Source organism: Pseudophryne corroboree, unplaced genomic scaffold (genome assembly GCF_028390025.1).
Source record: "Pseudophryne corroboree isolate aPseCor3 unplaced genomic scaffold, aPseCor3.hap2 scaffold_359, whole genome shotgun sequence".
Taxonomy (NCBI): Eukaryota; Metazoa; Chordata; class Amphibia; order Anura; family Myobatrachidae; genus Pseudophryne; species Pseudophryne corroboree.
The window spans coordinates 171,782-191,556 of NW_026970014.1; the positions used below are offsets into that span (position 1 = coordinate 171,782).

The following is a 19,775-nucleotide window of genomic DNA, read 5'->3' on the forward strand; positions in this document are numbered from 1 at the left end:
GTAGAAGAGCTTTCAGTACTTGTAGGACCGATGCACATTTCCTATTCTAGCCTCCAAAAACAGATTCAGTTGCATTTTCCAGCGTGTTTTGGATGCGCCTTTGCAAATGTCTTACATCGACAAACTTATTTAGTACTATTTTGCAAATAGGGTTACATTGTTGCAACATTGTGTTCCCTAATTGCTTGATTTTTTAAATGCAACAATTGATAAAGACACCTGATAACTGCTCTGTGGAGTCTTATTTTGTGTCTACTTTTTATCTACATTTAATTCTCTACCTCTAATCAAGGCATTTTTAAGTGCTGGGGGCTGCCAGGACGTGAGGCCTACCTAGACTTTAGATCTGAATTTGAATGTACTTGTGAACTAACTTAATTTCCTACTTCTAAATTCATTCCTAAATTCACTACTTACATGAATCCTGTAGTTGGGCATTTTGGGACTTCGATTGTGGGCATTGTTTTGTGTCCAGACCAGCAGCAGGTGGTGTGCATTTGCTGGAAAGGCATCGAAGACCTCCGATATGCTGCATCTCCTGATGTGTGTCTCCCTCAAGTGTCTGTCAGCAAATGCCTGCTAGACACCCCATTCCAAGCTGATTGTGACATCACGGTACATGCATCATAGAACAGGCATGCTAGAACATGGGTCTTCAACCTGCGACCCTCCAGCTGCTGTGGAACTACACATCCCAGCATGCCCTGCCTCAGTTTTAGCATACCTTAATAGCAAAAATGTGGCAGGGCATGCTGGGATGTGTAGTTTCACAGCAGCTGGAGGGCCACAGGATGAAGACCAATGTGCTAAAGCCAAGCCGCAGGTACATTGAATGCTAGCAAGCTGAATATTTAAATCCTTTTTATTCCGCAGCATTCCAATGTGGAAGATTCCATGGAAACAGAGATACTTCCATTGAGAAGGACATGCTGCCTGGATGACTACACTGTGCAAATTAAATCACGGAGCCAGTTGGCTTGTGGGTGGCTCTGGTCACTGGGTGGTTGGGTGGGTGGTGTGTCGGAGGTGGAGCACATGCAAATGATTGTGTATCATCCAGCTAGTGAGAGAGAAAACTCATGCAGGAGTGTGCCTGCTTGTCAGTGGGTTATGCACCTTTCCAGACGTCAAATCTACATGGAGCAGCTGGAGAGGACAAGAGCAGGTTTGCAAAATATAGACAGAAGAGCTCTCCAGCCTAGTTTGCTGTCTGTTTCCACTTCTCTTTTCTTGAGCCGCTCCCTTATATGCCCTTGCGCACTATCCTGACTTCTCCCATCTGCTTACTTTGTGCCTTCCAACGCACAATGCGAACTACAGGTAGTGCTGCAGGGCCCACACCCTTTTACTTGCCATACAGAGCAGCTCTGGAGCTGTTACAGTGCCCAGCTTCTGCAAGAAATCAGCTTGAATGCTTCAGGGGCTGGGGCATAGCCAACATGAGCCCCACACCGAAGGAGGGTGGAGGTGTTTAATGCGAACTAGGGGTCATCCAAGCGCCGCAAAAGGCCGCCATGCCCTGCACGCCCCTTTTCTCTTTTCATATGCAGACGAGGGTTGAAGCCAACTTTGACCCACTGCTTGGATGACATCACCATATGCAAATCCATCTGCTGCAGGCCTTCCCCCAGGAATGCTTGCACTAGTTGTTGCATTTGGTTTGTTGTTTGGGGGTGCTTCAGTATTAGGCAGCCTTCTGCCCTCCCATGTTCATCTGAAAATATGTGTTCTCCCTGCAGTTGTTGTCCCCAGATGAGAGTTCCCTTGTGCTGCCTCAGTTGAATCTTCTTTACTTGACAGAGATGTGCCTGAGCAGCGGCCCTCCCCAGCCCTATCCCAAATCATACTTATTTTGCATAGGAGATACCATGGTCATGAAGATTGCTCTCCCAGGGTGAGGTTCATTCATTGCATTCTGGGTATGCTGACCCCTGTGATTTCCCCAAATGTGGGAAACTTGACTGCATTATTTGTGGTAGTGGGGGACTGTGTTTGTGCTTTCCTCTGGTCAGCTCTGGTAAAAGTCAGATTTCTTTGTCTCAGATCTTCCTCTAGCCTTGTTCTTCTTTCGAGAGTTCCCTTGTGCTGCCTCAGTTGGATCTCCTTTACTTGACAGGGGGGTGCCCAAGCAGCGACCCTCCCCAGCTCTAGCCCAACTCCTACTTACCTGCCAGGTGAGATACTATGATCATGAAGGTGCTTCTCCCAGGGCAAGGCTCACCCATTGCACTCTGGGTGTGCTGCCCCTGTGATTTCCCCAAATGTGGGAAACTTGACTGCATAATTTGTGTTTCCACTGGTCGGCTTTCATATAATTCAGATCTCTTTGTCTCAGGTCTCTCTCCAGCCTAGTTTGCAGTCTGTTTCCACTTCTTTTTTTTTGAGCCCCTCCCTTCTATACCCTTGTGCACTATCCTGACTTCTCTTCCTGTCTGCTTACTTTGTGCCTTCCAATGCACAATGCAAACTACAGGTAGTGCTGCAGGGCCCACAAACTTTTACTTGCATTACAGAGCAGCTCTGCAGCTGTTACAGTGCCAAGCTGCTGCAAGAAATCAGCTTGAATGCTTCAGGGGCTGGGGCATTGCCAACATGAGCCCCACACCGAAGGAGGGTGGGGGTGTTTAATGCGAACTAAGGGTCATCCAAGCGCCGCAAATGGCCGCCATTCCCTGCATACCCCTTTTCTCTTTTCATATGCAGATGAGGGTTCCAGCCAACTTTGGCCCACTGCTTGGATGACATCACTGTATGCAAATCCGTCTTCTGCAGACCTTCCCCCAGGAATGCTTGTACTAGTTGTTGCATTTGGTTTGTTGTTTGGGGGTGCTTCAGTATTAGGCAGCCTTCTGTCCTCCCATGTTCATCTGAAAATATGTGTTCTCCCTGCAGTTGTTGTCCCCAGATGAGAGTTCCCTTGTGCTGCCTCAGTTGAATCTCCTTTACTTGACAGAGATGTGCCTGAGCAGCGGCCCTCCCCAGCCCTATCCCAAAGCATACTTATTTTGCATAGGAGATATCATGGTAATGAAGACTGTTATCCCAGGGTGAGGTTCATTCATTGCATTCTGGGTATGCTGACCCCTGTGATTTCCCCAAATGTGGGAAACTCGACTTCATTATTTGTGGTAGTGGGGGACTGTGTTTGTGCTTTCCTCTGGTCAGCTCTGGTAAAAGTCAGATTTATTTGTCTCAGATCTTCCTCTAGCCTTGTTCTTCTTTCGAGAGTTCCCTTGTGCTGCCTCAGTTGGATCTCCTTCACTTGACAGGGGGGTGCCCGAGCAGCGACCCTCCCCAGCTCTAGCCCAACTCCTACTTACCTGCCAGGTGAGATACTATGATCATGTAGGTGCTTCTCCCAGAGCAAGGCTCACCCATTGCACTCTGGGTGTGCTGCCCCTGTGATTTCCCCAAATGTGGGAAACTTGACTGCATAATTTGTGTTTCCCCTGGTCGGCTCTCGTATAATTCAGATCTCTTTGTCTCAGGTCTCTCTCCAGCCTAGTTTGCTGTCTGTTTCCAATTCTCTTTTCTTGAGCCGCTCCCTTCTATGCCCTTGCGCACTATTCTGACCTCTCCTGTCTGCTTACTTTGTGCCTTCCAACGCACAATGCAAATTACAGGTAGTGCTGCAGGGCCCACGCCCTTTTACATGCTTTACAGAGCAGCTCAGGAGCTGTTACAGTGCCCAGCTGCTGCAAGAAATCAGCTTGAATGCTTCAGGGGCTGGGGCATAGCCAACATGAGCCCCACACCGAAGGAGGGTGGAGGTGTTTAATGTGAATTAGGGGTCATCCAAGCGCCGGAAAAGGCCGCCATGCCCTGCACGCCCCTTTTCTCTTTTCATATGCAGACGAGGGTTGAAGCCAACTTTGACCCACTGCTTGGATGACATCACCATATGCAAATCCATCTGCTGCAGGCCTTCCCCCAGGAATGCTTGCACTAGTTGTTGCATTTGGTTTGTTGTTTGGGGGTGCTTCAGTATTAGGCAGCCTTCTGCCCTCCCATGTTCATCTGAAAATATGTGTTCTCCCTGCAGTTGTTGTCCCCAGATGAGAGTTCCCTTGTGCTGCCTCAGTTGAATATTCTTTACTTGACAGAGATGTGCCTGAGCAGCGGCCCTCCCCAGCTCTATCCCAAATCATACTTATTTTGCATAGGAGATACCATGGTCATAAAAGATTGTTCTCCCAGGTTGAGGTTCATTCATTGCATTCTGGGTATGCTGACCCCTGTGATTTCCCCAAATGTGGGAAACTTGACGGCATTATTTGTGGTAGTGGGGGACTGTGTTTGTGCTTTCCTCTGGTCAGCTCTGGTAAAAGTCAGATTTCTTTGTCTCAGATCTTCCTCTAGCCTTGTTCTTCTTTCGAGAGTTCCCTTGTGCTGCCTCAGTTGGATCTCCTTCACTTGACAGAGGGGTGCCCGAGCAGCGACCCTCCCCAGCTCTAGCCCAACTCCTACTTACCTGCTAGGTGAGATACTATGATCATGAAGGTGCTTCTCCCAGGGCAAGGCTCACCAATTGCACTCTGGGTGTGCTGCTCCTGCGATATCCCCAAATGTGGGAAACTTGACTGCATAATTTGTGTTTCCCCTGGTCGGCTCTCGTATAATTCAGATCTCTTTGTCTCATGTCTCTCTCCAGCCTAGTTTGCTGTCTGTTTACACTTCTCTTTTCTTGAGCCACTCCCTTCTATGCCCTTGCGCACTATCTTGACTTCTCCCGTCTGCTTACTTTGTGCCTTCCAACGCACAATGCGAACTACAGGTAGTGCTGCAGGGCCCACACCCTTTTAGTTGCCTTACAGAGCAGCTCTGGAGCTATTACAGTGCCTAGCTGCTGCAAGTAATCAGCTTGAATGCTTCAGGGGCTGGGGCATAGCCAACATGAGCCCCACACCAAAGGAGGGTGGAGGTGTTTAATGTGAATTAGGGGTCATCCAAGCGCCGCAAAAGGCCGCCATGCCCTGCACATCCCTTTTTTCTTTTCATATGCAGACGAAGGTTGAAGCCAACTTTGACCCACTGCTTGGATGACATCACCATATGCAAATCCATCTGCTGCAGGCCTTCCCCCAGGAATGCTTGCACTAGTTGTTGCATTTGGTTTGTTGTTTGGGGGTGCTTCAGTATTAGGCAGCCTTCTGCCCTCCCATGTTCATCTGAAAATATGTGTTCTCCCTGCAGTTGTTGTCCCCAGATGAGAGTTCCCTTGTGCTGCCTCAGTTGAATCTTCTTTACTTGACAGAGATGTGCCTGAGCAGCGGCCCTCCCCAGCTCTATCCCAAATCATACTTATTTTGCATAGGAGATACCATGGTCATGAAGATTGTTCTCCCAGGTTGAGGTTCATTCATTGCATTCTGGGTATGCTGACCCCTGTGATTTCCCCAAATGTGGGAAACTTGACGGCATTATTTGTGGTAGTGGGGGACTGTGTTTGTGCTTTCCTCTGGTCAGCTCTGGTAAAAGTCAGATTTCTTTGTCTCAGATCTTCCTCTAGCCTTGTTCTTCTTTCGAGAGTTCCCTTGTGCTGCCTCAGTTGGATCTCCTTCACTTGACAGGGGGGTGCCCGAGCAGCGACCCTCCCCAGCTCTAGCCCAACTCCTACTTACCTGCCAGGTGAGATACTATGATCATGTAGGTGCTTCTCCCAGAGCAAGGCTCACCCATTGCACTCTGGGTGTGCTGCCCCTGTGATTTCCCCAAATGTGGGAAACTTGACTGCATAATTTGTGTTTCCCCTGGTCGGCTCTCGTATAATTCAGATCTCTTTGTCTCAGGTCTCTCTCCAGCCTAGTTTGCTGTCTGTTTCCACTTCTCTTTTCTTGAGCCGCTCCCTTCTATGCCCTTGCGCACTATTCTGACCTCTCCTGTCTGCTTACTTTGTGCCTTCCAATGCACAATGCAAATTACAGGTAGTGCTGCAGGGCCCACGCCCTTTTACATGCTTTACAGAGCAGCTCTGGAGCTGTTACAGTGCCCAGCTGCTGCAAGAAATCAGCTTGAATGCTTCAGGGGCTGGGGCATAGCCAACATGAGCCCCACACCGAAGGAGGGTGGAGGTGTTTAATGTGAATTAGGGGTCATCCAAGCGCCGCAAAAGGCCGCCATGCCCTGCACGCCCCTTTTCTCTTTTCATATGCAGACGAGGGTTGAAGCCAACTTTGACCCACTGCTTGGATGACATCACCATATGCAAATCCATCTGCTGCAGGCCTTCCCCCAGGAATGCTTGCACTAGTTGTTGCATTTGGTTTGTTGTTTGGGGGTGCTTCAGTATTAGGCAGCCTTCTGCCCTCCCATGTTCATCTGAAAATATGTGTTCTCCCTGCAGTTGTTGTCCCCAGATGAGAGTTCCCTTGTGCTGCCTCAGTTGAATCTCCTTTACTTGACAAGGGAGGCATTTTGGATTTTTTTCTTTGGGTACCCTTACACCTGATGGTCTGAATGAGAGCATCGAACTGAACAACATTGGCAGTCTCTGAAGATTTTATCTATTGATTTACCTAATATATTATTTATTGAATATCCATTTATTGTATGTTTAATAAATAAACAAAATTATTAGAAGTAGCTATTTTGGAAACAGCTTTCCTCTTAGGATGAAACTGTATAATCCTGTTGTGTGTGTTCCTTTAAAGTTCTTTAGTAAAATCCACTAGTAATGATGAACATCAGATTTCTTCCTCCATCCTCTTTTTACACTTTCTCTTGGTTCTATATATATATATTTTTTTTTCTATTTTTATTTTTTTCCCCCTCCTTCTCCCAAAAGGCCCCCCTCCCTCCCCCCCCTCCCTGTTTTAAATTTTAAAATCTTTAAATATTTAAATCTTCGAATCCTTAAACTGTCTGTTTAATATTTATTTTTTCTTCAATTCTTTTTGTTGTTTAAACAGCAATGTAATTATTCCAGGGGTTAAAATAATGAAATATAGAAATAATATTAACAAAAATTAAAGGTAAAAATGAATTGATAGAATGATCCCATTAAAAGTAAATAAATAATATGGATGTTAAGCTGAGCGGGTTGGATTCGAACATGGGACTAGCTGCATAGAGTGCATTTGATGTTTCCCCTGCGCCACAAGAAATGCTTTAGTAGTGGCATGGATTTATGTTACCCTAAAAGGTTTTGATAAAGCTAAATATTTATCTTACTTAAAACCCTTTAAGAGGCCTAAGAACACTGTACGCTATTGACGTCTGGAGTACCGTAAGGGTACGCACGTTGCGTAGCAATCGCTTAGCGTAGCGTACGCTCGGGACCACGAGAAGATCACCAGCGGCGCAGACGCTCACAATGTTAAACCTTTACATGTAAACCATGAACAATGTATTATACAGGAAAAACCTTAGTGTAATAGTGGGGTGTAGATGCAACACAATGTAACCTTATTAACTTAAAGCTGTTCGAGCGTCTCCGACAGACCTGAGAATACTTAACACCATAAGAAATACACAAATGCCGGGCTTAGGGTCTAACGCCTTATATGAATGTTATACTTGCAAAAGAATAATACAATACAAGTCATACACTACCAATGTAACATAGACTAACTAACCAGATAACTACACAGGAAATACAATACAATACAAGTACGTTTAAGGAAAAAAATGAGAGAAAGAGGAGAGGAGAGAGAGAGAGAGAGATATGGCCCACAATACCAATAAAGACAATATGATTGCGGAGAAAAACTTACGCACAAGTGGAACGATCGCATGCGCCTCTGGATATCCAGCTCCCGATTATCAGCAATGAGAACCGTTGAAGAGTGAGAGCTGGATATGATCGGCTTGTCTATTTATGCCCCACACACACAATACAATTCAATGGTCCCTACAATCTCATTGTTCATTGGACACAGGAATTCGTCTTCGCATTATAACAAAAGGTTATAGGTTGATTCATACAGGTGGGCTGTGACTATTTCCAACTGCTCAGGTGGGTGGGAAACTAGGTTTCCCGCCGCATGGATAAGTAAGTGCAAATAATAGTAAAATTACATAAACTTCTTATGTCCATAACTATTCGCACGAGCGATTAATCTGCTTCAAACCAACACCGGAATATTGCTAATTAAATACTCTTCCGATGGATACTAAACACCACTGTATGACTCATGTCTGACCCTTCGTATCAAACAAAGAGGGATCTCTCTGTCCATGAACATGCTATATTAACTAAACTTTCAGATTCTATCAAAGGGACCATAATCTACAAAATACATTATATGGTTAAAATATATATCGATTGAGTCGCCCGCTAGACGCATACAAACTCTACCGTAAATCCGCATATCGTGCGCCTGCGGGTGCACGCGACTGCGAGTATGCGCACGCACGGGAGAGCTCTTGCACGCGCAGCGGGAGCTCGCATGAGGTGCAGATATGGCAGTGTGTATAGTGATATTTTTCTGACTTTGACAGTCCACCCTTTGGCAGTCAACAATAACTGCCACTTCCTAAAACATTTCAAAACGAGAAAAATATATATCAAGTGTAAATACATTTCTATGATTGGGTAAGGGAGGAGAGGAGAAGTTAGGAAAAGGGTATGACCTATTGAGATAGCAGAAGCATGTGTGTATGAATCCATGTTTGGGGGGTCATGTATCATCGTGCCGTACGTGTTTTAAATCAAGCTTCGAGGTATTGCGAAGTATACATTTGAATTCCTTCTTATCCCGTGGTACGGGTCTGTGGATGGGCTGTCAAACTTTACCGAGCTCTTTTCGGCTGTGGTTGTAACAAAATGGGGGAGCACATTTTAGTTGATGATACATGAATGGGGGAATATGTGAATGCTGATATCTGTGCGGGTATTCCCTATCGACTATGGGGTAAATTTACTAAGATTCGTGTTTTCCCGTTTCAGGTCAAAGTTCAATCACGAATGACATCGAAAGTGTAAAACAGCAACTTTTTAAATTTGTTACGACGGATTAACTAAGCTGTCGTATTCGGGTTTTTCTTTTGTTCCGATGTCGATGTCATTCGTGTTTTTTTTTTTTTTTTTACGGCAGTGATTAGCAAAACACTGCCGACTTTTTTACAATGAATCTCGGCCGGATCTGTGTGATCCGTGCTGGGGTTCATTTTTTTTTTTTTTTTTAAATTAAATACTGTAAAATCCAAAAAAAAAATTGCATGGGGTCCCCTCTCCTAAGCATAACCAGCCTCGGGCTCTTTGAGCCGATCCTGGTTGCAGAAATATGGGGAAAAAATTGACAGGGGTTCCCCCATATTTAAGCAACCAGCATCGGGCTCTGCGCCTGGTCCTGGTTCCAAAAATACAGGGGACAAAAAGAGTAGGGGTCCCCCGTATTTTTAAAACCAGCACCGGGCTCCACTAGCTGGACAGATAATGCCACAGCCGGGGGTCACTTTTATATAGTGCCCTGCGGCCGTGGCATCAAAAATCCAACTAGTCACCCCTGGCCGGGGTACCCTGGGGGAGTGGGGACCCCTTCAATCAAGGGGTCCCCCCCCAGCCACCCAAGGGCCAGGGGTGAAGCCCGAGGCTGTCCCCCCCCATCCAATGGGCTGCGGATGGGGGGGCTGATAGCCTTTTGTGATAATGAAAAGATATTGTTTTTAGTAGCAGTACTACAAGGCCCAGCAAGCCTCCCCCGCATGCTGGTACTTGGAGAACCACAAGTACCAGCATGCGGCGGAAAAACGGGCCCGCTGGTACCTGTAGTACTACTACTAAAAAAAATACCCAAAAAAAGACAAGACACACACACCGTGAAAGTAAAGATTTATTACATACATGCACACAAACATACATACATACTTACCTTATGTTCACACGAGGGTCTGTCCTCTTCTCCAGTAGAATCCAAGGGGTACCTGTTGAATAAATTCTACTCACCAGATCCCGGGTCCCAGGGTCCTCGGGGCAACCATTTGTAATCCAGGTACTTGCATAAAATAGCAAAACGGAAAGCCGAGCCACGAACTGAAAGGGGCCCCATGTTTTCACATGGGACTCCTTTCCCCGAATGCCTGAAACCCACTCTGACTTCTGTCTAAGTGGGTTTCTTCAGCCAATCAGGGAGCGCCACGTTGTAGCACCCTCCTGATCGGCTGTGTGCTCCTGTACTGAGTGACAGGGGGCACACGGCATTGTTACAATGTAGCGCCTATGCGCTACATTGTAACCAATGGTGGGAACTTTCTGCCCTGCGGTTGACCTAAAGTGACGTCACCGCTGAGCAGAAAGTTCCCACCATTGGTTACAATGGAGCGCATAGGCGCTACATTGTAACACTGCCGTGTGCCGCCTGTCACTCAGTACAGGAGCACACAGCCGATCAGGAGGGTGCTACAACGTGGCGCTCCCTGATTGGCTGAAGAAACCCACTTAGACAGAAGTCAGAGTGGGTTTCTGGCATTCGGGGAAAGGAGTCCCATGTGAAAACATGGGGCCCCTTTCAGTTCGTGGCTCGGCTTTCCGTTTTGTTATTTTATGCAAGTACCTGGATTACAAATGGTTGCCCCGAGGACCCTGGGACCCGGGATCTGGTGAGTAGAATTTATTCAACAGGTACCCCTTGGATTCTACTGGAGAAGAGGACAGACCCTCGTGTGAACATAAGGTAAGTATGTATGTATGTTTGTGTGCATGTATGTAATAAATCTTTACTTTCACGGTGTGTGTGTCTTGTCTTTTTTTGGGTATTTTTTTAGTAGTAGTACTACAGGTACCAGCGGGCCCGTTTTTCCGCCGCATGCTGGTACTTGTGGTTCTCCAAGTACCAGCATGCGGGGGAGGCTTGCTGGGCCTTGTAGTACTGCTACTAAAAACAATATATTTTCATTATCACAAAAGGCTATCAGCCCCCCCATCCGCAGCCCATTGGATGGGGGGGACAGCCTCGGGCTTCACCCCTGGCCCTTGGGTGGCTGGGGGGGGACCCCTTGATTGAAGGGGTCCCCACTCCCCCAGGGTACCCCGGCCAGGGGTGACTAGTTGGATTTTTGATGCCACGGCCGCAGGGCACTATATCAAAGTGACCCCCGGCTGTGGCATTATCTGTCCAGCTAGTGGAGCCCGGTGCTGGTTTTAAAAATACGGGGGACCCCTACTCTTTTTGTCCCCCGTATTTTTGGAACCAGGCGCAGAGCCCGATGCTGGTTGCTTAAATATGGGGGAACCCCTGTCAATTTTTTCCCCATATTTCTGCAACCAGGATCGGCTCAAAGAGCCCGAGGCTGGTTATGCTTAGGAGGGGGGACCCCACGCAATTTTTTTTAAGAAAATAACCACTTTCCAACCCCTTCCCACTGATATACATGCACGGATCTCATGGATCCGTGCATGCCTATACAATCACGGATTAAAAAAGCAGGTCTGTTTTTTTTTAGCACTTTTTTACGAGTTGTAATTTTTCACGGCAGTGTTTGTTTTTTTTTGCTTTGCACTTCTTAGTAAATTACCGAGATTCATACTTAAACAGCCGCGTTTTGACCGATGGTGTATTCATTTGTATTTTTTTTGTTGGACTTCCAAAAAATTACGAATGCCCTCATCACTGCCGTGATTATTGCTTAGTAAATTACCGAGATGACACTTTGATAAAAAAACGGCATCTTGGTCAAAATCGGGACCTTAGTAAATTTACCCCTATGTGTGTAATTACCTGAAGGTTGTAGAGATGAAGATAAGACACAATTATGGTAAATGCAGTGGTATTCTATGTCAGGTTAATGAACATTTGTCGGTTGAAGTCTTGTTCGGTGTCTGTTGAATGCAGTCTTCTTTGGGCTTTGGTCAAAAGGTGTGGGCAAAAAGCTTTGTCAATGTCCATAGACTTACAAAAGTGTTGGGCTAGCGTAATTTTAAAATTTCTAGGGAAACTGGGGGTCTATGGCATAGTTCATCAAATATCTGTGTATAAGGTTGTCAAAACTTCTTCTTTAATCCATCAGTTGTCTGTATACAGGGTCATCAAATTCCTCGTCAAAAAGTGGGTCTTTTTACCTTGGAAAAACCGGAAAAACAGGTGAAAGAAACGGACCGTATAATCGCATTTTCATCACATCATTGTTTCTACAGTTGGGTCATAAATCAAATCCATTGGAATTACAATTTCCTCACTCCTTAGACTCATTACCCTGGTACTACGTTTGCACTTCATTAAAGCCTGACCGCATCTAAATGTATAGCCAATCGTTATGACAACACCTAAGATACATAGAAGAAACTTCCCTACATCCATTATGACTCCTTGAGCCCATTCTCCTAAACCAGAGAACCAATTTCACGGGTTCAACCATGACACCCAACCAGTCAGCTCATTACCCACAGCAGCAAGGGTGAGATTGTGTCTCCTGCGAAATTCCCACTTTAATTGGAGAATATCGTCCATCTTTTGGTCTATGACCTCGACCGGATCCTCGGTACTATTCGTTATATATGTGCAGCATTTCACGCCGTACTGCGTTGCCAGTGTGACACAATATCCACCTGTTACTGCTGTGAGATAATTAAGAACCATTCTATGCTGAACCAGTTCTGTTTTATAAGCTTGAAGCTCTCTTCCAGTATACCTAAAAGTGTCATCATACATTTCTGTGATATTGTCTAACAAATTTGCAAGCGCAGATATGTATTTATAATTCAACACTCCTCTGGCGGTGCGAGTGATGTCTAACGCGAGTAGAACCTGAATCCCGGTGGATTCATGGATCATGTCAGAGGCCGGATGCTCTGTTCTTTCTATCAGGTGCCGTTTAACTACGTGCTCGTAATGAGTATGAGTATAAGGAGCTTGGGCACCACGGTGTATATCTTTCATTTTGGCATGTGATACAGTCATTACTTCAGGCAGTACTTTTCCAATATAACACAATCCTTCAGAGCTTGGGGCAAGCCACTTATACGCCTTCCTCCCGCATATGAAATAGGCATCATCGGGGAGAACATATGGGACGGAGTAGGACATAACCATATTACACATCTTCCATGTGAAATCTCCTAACCCTAATTCTCCCATCTGTCTGGTACACGTATCAGTTTGTACGATATGTGCACAGTATCCTGGTGATACCTCTCCAACTCTCGTAATCCTACTTCCTAGGGTATACCTATATCGGAAAGATTTTTCTCTACTGGCTATGTGGCGTATAAGCTCTGTATCTGTCGGCATTCTATCTGCTCTATATGAAAAGGTCATGGTTTGGTTACTCCATGACACTTCCCAATTTCCCGGCTTTCGGGGATTGGAAATGTTAAAACATATTAGGGATCTATCCACATGATATTGGTGGAGCTTCAAACTAGGAGGACTGGAGATATTAAACCTCCTGTCCACCGGTCCCCCACCCTTTAGCTCAAGTACCTCCCCTACCATTAAAGGAAATGGTACTAGTCCTGATTTGCTATGACCTTGAGGTACTTGAGAGCATACCCAACAATCTGTTTGATTTAACACACTACCCACTAAGGAGTGATAGTCACTCAAGGGCTGCCGGTCCATGTGGATATTAAAACTGGATTGGCATTTCTTGATGCACCCATCCTCAACTACATTGTCACAGAGCCTACAGATACAGTTTTCTTCAGCTAACAATCCTTCACAATTCCTTCTATTGTCAATGCTATCGGATCGTTTTCTGATACTCGCCTTTACTTGTTGGTTAAGTTGTTCTTGGAAAACTACGCCTCCATCTTTGTCATCAGAACCCATTCCAGAACCTTTCTCGACCTCCATGGTACTCTCGCCGGAACAGACTGCTCTGGTCAACATCATGGTCAACAGGAAAATCCGGATCACAGTCTCTTGGGGCAAGTCCATCTTATAGGAGGAAACGAAGAAGAATGAGAAGGGGGAAAAAATAATTTGAGGGAGAGGGGATGGGAAGTGGAGAAAAACAATAAAAGGGAACAGGGAATCGACAACTGCTTTTGATCTTGTGATTTTCAATGCTCAGGTGCCGCCTCAGTCCTCCTGGAACAGACACTCCAGTGATACAACTTCCTCTACCGTCTGTTCCTTATCACGGGACCTCTCTGGATCAGCAACCTTCTTACAATGGGACGAATGAACCCAAGTCTCTCTCTGGACAACCTTCAATGCTGTAGTGCTAGTCAATAAGACTTGGTCTGACCATCTGTCAATAAGGCAACCTGAGCGTAGAAAATTCCGTATCATTACATAATCCCCAGGTTCAATGTCATGACAATTACTATCTGGTAAATCAGGAATCAATAACTTCAAATTATCATTTTGATTCCTTAGCTGTTTACTCATGTTAATCAGGTACTTTACAGTCACTTCATTGTTACACTTCAAATCATCCTGAGGGTTAATCATAACATGCGGTTGTCGACCAAACAAGATTTCAAAGGGAGACAGATTAAGAGGGGACCTGGGAGTGGTTCTGATGCTGTACAGTACTATGGGTAAAGCTTCTGGCCATGCCAATCCTGTTTCTGCCATAACTTTGCTCAGTTTATTTTTAATAGTGCTGTTCACTCTTTCCACCTTCGCACTCGCCTGTGGACGGTATGGAGTGTGCAGCTTACTATCAATTCCCATCAACTTACACATTCCTTGAAAGACATCACCTGTAAAATGGGTACCCCTATCACTTTCGATTATTCTAGGGATACCATATCTACACACAAATTCCTGCACAATTTTCTTAGCAGTAAACATAGTGGTATTTGTGGCCGCAGGAAATGCTTCAACCCAATTTGAGAATACATCTATACAAACAAGTACATATTTCAAATTTCGACAAGGGGGTAATTGAATAAAGTCAATCTGTATTACCTGAAAAGGGCTGCCTGTAGGTGGGATATGAGATGGTTCTGTTGGTATTGCCTTTCCGATGTTCTTCCTCAAACAGGTAAGGCATGACATTGCTCTCTTACCTGCATGAGATGAAAATCCTGGGGCGCACCAATATGCTCTTACCAACTTGCACATTCCCTCCTTGCCCAGATGAGTCAGCCCGTGTGCTGCCTCAGCTAAACATGGAAGATATGCTCTGGGGGCCACTGGTTTACCCTGTCCATCCGTCCAGAGTCCTGAGGACTCCTGGCCATATCCTTTTGCCTTCCAGACTGCCTTTTCCTGTGTGGAACACAAATTTTGCATCTCACACAACTTCTGTGTGTTGATGGTATTAAATACCATCAGTTGTGTGGTGTCTGTCTGTCTGGGGGTACCAGCTGCTAACTTAGCAGCTTCGTCTGCTCGGCTGTTACCAAGTGATACTGGGTCCTGGCTATATGTGTGTGCTTTACACTTGATAACAGCCACTCTGTCGGGTTCCTGTATCGCTGCTAGAAGCCTTTTGATGTGAGCTGCATGCGCTACCGGTGTACCAGCTGCCGTCATGAAATTTCTGAGGCGCCATAGGGCTCCGAAATCATGGACTACCCCGAATGCGTATCTAGAGTCGGTGTAGATATTGGCTGATTTGCCCTTAGCCAATTCACATGCTCTGGTTAGGGCGACCAGTTCAGCAACCTGGGCTGAGTGAGGTGGGCCTAGCGGTTCTGCTTCTATGGTGCCTTGATCATCTACGACTGCGTATCCAGTACACAAGTCTCCCGAGTCCGACTGTCTGTGACAACTACCATCCGTGTAGAAGGTAAGATCTACATCTTCCAGTGGGTTGTCACTGATGTCAGGCCTTGCGGTAAAATTTTGGGTCAAATATTCCATACAATCATGTGTGTCCTCCTTTGTATTAAATTCTCCTTCCCCACCACTCTCATCCTCCACCCTTTGTGCCTGTCCAGGCACACCTGGGAGATATGTTGCAGGATTTAATGCACTGCATCTCCTTATGGTGATGTTTACGGGGGCCATTAGTGCCAATTCCCATCTTGTAAACCGCGCTGATGAGACGTGTCTGGTTTGGGCAGAATTTAGCAAGGCTGACACTGCATGTGGTGTATGAATTGTGAGGTTGTGACCTAGCACTACATCTTCGCTTTTCGTTACTAGCAATGCTATCGCAGCAACGCTTCGCAAGCATGTGGGGAGGGATCGCGCTACCGTATCTAGCTGAGCGCTGTAGTATGCTACCGGCCTGCTGGCATCACCGTGCTTTTGGGTTAGGACGCCTGCTGCGCAACCAGCACTTTCTGTTCCGTACAGCTCAAAGGGTTTCCCATAGTCTGGCATACCTAATGCTGGTGCCTGCGTTAGGCACTGTTTAAGTCTCTCAAATGCCATCTCGGACTCGTCTGTGTGCGAAATCCGATCAGGCTTGTTTGAGGAGACCATCTCCTGCAAAGGTAATGCTAGAATGGAAAATCCTGGGATCCAGTTACGGCAATACCCACACATTCCTAAAAACGTTCTGATCTGTTGCTGGGTTTGAGTCAGAGTCATGTCTGTAATTGCTTGAATTCTATCAGCGGTCAGGTGTCTCAGTCCTTGTGTTAGACAGTGTCCCAAATATTTTACTTTAGTTTGGCATAATTGCAACTTGTCTTTGGAAACCTTGTGTCCTGTGTCTGAAAGATGAAACAGGAGCTGTTTCGTATCCTTCAGGGATGCTTCCAATGAATCTGAACACAGTAGTAAATCATCCACGTACTGTATCAATATTGATCCACTCTCTGGTTGGAAAGACTGTAAACAATCATGCAAAGCCTGGGAAAATATACTTGGACTGTCTATGAAACCTTGTGGTAATCGAGTCCATGTGTATTGGACTCCTCTGTATGTAAATGCAAACAAATATTGGCTGTCAGGGTGCAGAGGTACCGAAAAGAAAGCGGAGCAGAAGGTCAATAACAGTGAAAAATTTCGCAGTGGGAGGGATTTGCATAAGGATGACAGCTGGATTTGGCACTACGGGGAACTGACTCTCAACTATTTTGTTAATCCCCCTTAAATCCTGCACTAGCCGGTAACCCCTCCCCCCACTCTTTTTCACAGGGAAGATGGGACTATTGGCTGTGCTGGATGTTCTTACCAGGATGCCCTGTTGTAGCAAGCGCTCTATTACTGGGTATACTCCTAACTCCACCTCTGGCTTCAGAGGGTATTGTGGGATTTTTGGAGCTATCCTACCATCTTTTACTTGCACAACTACTGGAGCTACGTTTGCCATCAATCCAGTGTCTTGTCCGTCTTTAGTCCACAGTGACTCTGGTATCTGGGATGTCATTTCTTCTACTTGGGATGGAGTCCTATTTGTCATAATGGTATGTGACATTAATTTTGATGGGGAGTCTAACATGTCTCGCACTTCCTGAGCGTGATTCTCAGGTATGTCCAAGAATACACCTTCAGGAGTACAATAAATGACGCACCCCATTTTACACAATAAGTCTCTTCCCAAGAGATTTGTCGGTGCCGATGCAGCCAGCAAAAAGGAATGCTTGGTATGTAAAGGCCCTATTGTAATCTCGGCTGGTTTGCTAGCAGGGTAATGCTGGACTACTCCCGTTACTCCCATGGCTGGAATTGTCTTACCAGTGGTTCTCATGCCCACTGTCGAATTTATCACTGATTTGGCCGCCCCCGTATCTACAAGAAAGTTTAATGTTTTACCAGCTACATCAATTGCAATTTCGGGTTCACTACCAAGACTTGCAATCAATTTTACTGGCTGCAGATTACAGGTATGGCCACACCCCTATTGGGTATGGTGACCTCCCTGAATCCCGCTGGCAGCAACTACTTGTGAAGGGGTTAACTGGGAACTGCCAGAGGCTTGCCAGTCTCTGTTCGGGGGGTATCTTTTTGTTTCCCCTGCATGTGGCTCATAACTCAGTTTCTGCGGACCCTGCTCCCAATGTCGTGTGTCGTGTCGTTGTCTAGGGGGTTGATAAGACTTTTGTATGTTTCTCGATTTACAGTCTCGTGCAAAGTGTCCCTCTCTATGACAGAAATAACAGGTTACCACATTCGACTTACCCACAGGGTTTGGTGATTTATACAAAGGCTGCCTTGTGGTCAGGGACTGTATACTTACGGCCATTAACTTATCACCTTGTAATTCCCTGTGTCTGGTGATATTCCGATCGTGATCCACAGCTGCCTCTCTCAAAGTAGCCACCGACAGACCTCGCCAACATGGTTGCGTGGTCTGTACCCTTGTCTTTAATGCCTCTTTTAAACCATCCATTAGTACAGATACTGCTACTTCTCGATGGTTTATGTTTGTTTTAATGTCCTCTATGCCTGTGTATTTTGCCATATCTAGTAATGCCCTGTGAAAATACTCTGCAGCTGTTTCTGACTCCTTTTGTTTAATGGAGAAAATCTTGTTCCATTTAACTACAGCTGGAAAATACTCCTTGAACTGTAAACTTATCCTTTTTACATTGTCTTTGTTGTACACATCTGTAAGAGGTACATCCTGATCCAATCCACAGTCAGCTAAAAATTGAGCCGAGTCGACATTGGAGGGTAAACAAGCCCTCGGCAATACCTGCCAGTCTTTGTTATTGGGCTCTAAAGTGTTCCCTAGGTCTCTGATGTATTTCTGGCTAGCAACTAAGTCTTTCCTAGGGTCAGGGAATTCAGACACTATGGTTCTTAATTCCATTCGGGAAAACGGGCTGTACATGGCAATGTTCCTGATAGGAGTGACTCCTGTAGTGTCCGTTTTCCCATTTGGAACTGCTATTACCCTAACGGGAGCAAGTTTAATAACATAATTCTGTGTAGATTCTACAGCCTGTGGTGAAATGGTTTCAGCATAGTGCATGGTGCCTTACTTACCTGTTGATACGACCTCACCTGTCCCTCCGCTAGGGGCCTTTGTTACTAATCTTAAGGGTTGGGCCGTGCCTACTGTTGTTTCTGATATGGTGGCTGCTAGAGAGAGCGCCGATATTGTTGCCGATTCGTCCTCTTGATCACACTCCTGGGGAAAGTTCAAAACAGGGTACAACTTGCACGGGTTAATACTTGCATTGGTTAACTTATTAACATTTACACAGTTGCTAAGTGTTTGTTTGTTACACCCTAATGCGTCATTCTCCGCAACCGATTTCTCTCCTGATATGTATGGTGGCGGCGGTGCCGTGGCTATCAGTTTCCTGATAGGGTTAGATCCCGCCGCCTGAGCCAATCCTCTCTGTATTTCACCCTCCTGTTGCCATAACTGCAAATAATCATAATGTTTAATCCGTCTCTTTGTTGATTTAATGAGACATATCCTCCTCCTTAGATTTTGTAACACTTCTGGGCTAAAGCTGCCTACTCTTGGGAACTTCTCCCCGTCATGTACCGTCATTCTCTCCCATTCATCACATAAAACCTCTGTGTGTGAACCGTATTTTTCACACATTACGTACCTTGCCGACCCGATTGGTCGGTTTACTGAATCAACCCGAACCGAGGTTGATCGCCCCCTACCTGAACAATTGGCCCCCATACCTGTAGGTGTTGCTTTCACCACCTCTGACCTTCAATCAGGGTCTTCAGCGAACCCTTACAAAAACCAAAATGTTCAAGATAGGCTGACGGTGGCGGTTTACCGAGTACCCCACTCACTCGCCCACGCCGACCAATACGACCTACACACTGCCCTAGTGCTGGCGTACTCGACCCAGGGCCCCTATGAACCTTCGTTTACTGGAACATGTGAGTGTGATCCGCAGAGCATTAACCCTTTCCAGTAACTGTTGGTTGTTGGATAATTCCTGAGTGACCAGCGAACTTCCCTTCAGAAAATAAAAAATTACACAAATCACGTCAGAATGTACAAATAGTGTTTATGACCCGTTTCGTACACAAATGGTACTGGTCAGATTAACTAATGCACACAATTACGTG

The 19,775-nt window shown here is 45.8% G+C and overlaps 8 non-coding genes across 8 annotated transcripts; all 8 read left to right on the forward strand.

Annotated features, from left to right (window-relative positions):
* Positions 1-1,843: 1,843 nt before the first annotated feature.
* LOC135020873 (U1 spliceosomal RNA) lies at positions 1,844-2,007 on the forward strand. Its single transcript, XR_010218222.1, has one exon. It is a non-coding gene; the product is annotated as a U1 spliceosomal RNA (small nuclear RNA).
* A 152-nt stretch (positions 2,008-2,159) lies between these two features.
* LOC135020792 (U1 spliceosomal RNA) lies at positions 2,160-2,322 on the forward strand. The gene has a single exon (XR_010218143.1). It is a non-coding gene; the product is annotated as a U1 spliceosomal RNA (small nuclear RNA).
* A 674-nt stretch (positions 2,323-2,996) lies between these two features.
* LOC135020788 (U1 spliceosomal RNA) lies at positions 2,997-3,160 on the forward strand. The gene has a single exon (XR_010218140.1). It is a non-coding gene; the product is annotated as a U1 spliceosomal RNA (small nuclear RNA).
* A 152-nt stretch (positions 3,161-3,312) lies between these two features.
* LOC135020819 (U1 spliceosomal RNA) lies at positions 3,313-3,475 on the forward strand. The gene has a single exon (XR_010218169.1). It is a non-coding gene; the product is annotated as a U1 spliceosomal RNA (small nuclear RNA).
* A 671-nt stretch (positions 3,476-4,146) lies between these two features.
* Positions 4,147-4,311, forward strand: LOC135020789 (U1 spliceosomal RNA). Its single transcript, XR_010218141.1, has one exon. It is a non-coding gene; the product is annotated as a U1 spliceosomal RNA (small nuclear RNA).
* A 152-nt stretch (positions 4,312-4,463) lies between these two features.
* Positions 4,464-4,626, forward strand: LOC135020830 (U1 spliceosomal RNA). The gene has a single exon (XR_010218180.1). It is a non-coding gene; the product is annotated as a U1 spliceosomal RNA (small nuclear RNA).
* A 671-nt stretch (positions 4,627-5,297) lies between these two features.
* LOC135020782 (U1 spliceosomal RNA) lies at positions 5,298-5,461 on the forward strand. Its single transcript, XR_010218133.1, has one exon. It is a non-coding gene; the product is annotated as a U1 spliceosomal RNA (small nuclear RNA).
* Positions 5,462-5,613: 152 nt separating this feature from the next.
* Positions 5,614-5,776, forward strand: LOC135020820 (U1 spliceosomal RNA). Its single transcript, XR_010218170.1, has one exon. It is a non-coding gene; the product is annotated as a U1 spliceosomal RNA (small nuclear RNA).
* Positions 5,777-19,775: the final 13,999 nt, after the last annotated feature.